The sequence below is a fragment of the Lupinus angustifolius genome, chromosome LG15 (assembly GCF_001865875.1).
Source record: "Lupinus angustifolius cultivar Tanjil chromosome LG15, LupAngTanjil_v1.0, whole genome shotgun sequence".
NCBI lineage: Eukaryota > Viridiplantae > Streptophyta > Magnoliopsida > Fabales > Fabaceae > Lupinus > Lupinus angustifolius.
The window spans coordinates 12,433,403-12,434,828 of NC_032023.1; positions in this window are offsets into that span (position 1 = coordinate 12,433,403).

The following is a 1,426-nucleotide window of genomic DNA, read 5'->3' on the forward strand; positions in this document are numbered from 1 at the left end:
TGCGGAACAATTCCACACTCTCTGAGGAAAAGCGCAAATGGTCCTGGACGTTGTTCTCCTGATCCATCATATCTGCCATAGTATTCACCACCACGGTCAGATTTGACAACCTTAATTTTCTTTCGAAGTTGAAGTTCAACTTCAGACTTGAAAGACTTGAAAACATCCAAGGATTGGGACTTCTCATGTATAAGATATAGGTAGCCGTACCTAGAGTAATCGTCTATGAACGTAATAAAATAATGTTGTCCATTCAAAGAACCATAGGGAAATAGACCACATATATCCGTATGTATTAGTTCTAAGACATCTTTAGCTCTTTCGGCACCTAATTTCCTTTTGTTTGTCTGTTTTCCCTTTATGCACTCAACACAGACCTCAAAGTCTGATAAATCTAAAGGGTCAAGAATTTCATCCGACACAAGTCTTTGAATTCTTTGTTTAGATATATGACCTAAACGCTTGTGCCATAAGGTGGCTGAATTCTCTTTTAATTTTCGTTTTGTACCACGTGAATTTGTTTGCAGTATTTCATTAGTGGAAATGGAAACATCAAGCATATACAAATTATCTATTAAAGAACCAGAACCAACAACATTTGAATTTTGATAGAGACTAACTTTATTATTTCCAAAAGAACAAGAAAAACCAAATTTGTCCAAGCTGGAAACACTAATTAAATTCCGCCTAAAAGACGGTACAACAAATGTCTCAAATAAATCCAAATGAAAACCAGTTCTTAAAAATAATCTAAATGTTCAAATAGCCTCAACTACAACCCTTTTGCCTTCGCCCACAAAGATGAATCTCTCATCACCACTTGGCTGTCGGCTCCACAGGCAACCCTGCATAGTGACACTAATGTGAGTAGTAGCACCAGAATCTACCCACAAAGTATCATTGGGTACAAAAGCCAAATTAATTTCAGAACAAACAAGAGATATAAATTTACCCTTCTTTACACGCCATGAGGCATATTTAGGACACTCTTTCTTCATGTGTCCTTGATTCTTATAGAAGTAATAGGTAAATTTCTCATTACTCTTCAATTTCTTTTGTTGAGAAGGCCCTTTCGCAGCACCCTTATTGCTCTTTCTTTTCTTATTTTGAGGGGTCATAGCCAAGTGAGCACTTTCAGCCTTATCTCTCTGCAGCCTCTCTTCCTCTTGCACACAGTGAAATATAAGCTCATTAAGGGACCACTTGTCCTTCTGAATGTTATAACTCACTTTGAATTTCCCAAAGTGTGCAGGAAGAGAGATCAAAACCAAGTGCACGAGTAGGTCATCACCAAGCTCTAACTTAAGTGCCTTGAGTTTTGATGCGAGATTAGACATCTCCATAATGTACTCCCTTATGTTCCCTTTGCCTTTATACTTAATGGAGATGAGTTTAGCCAAAAGACTACTCGTCTCCGCCTTTTCAT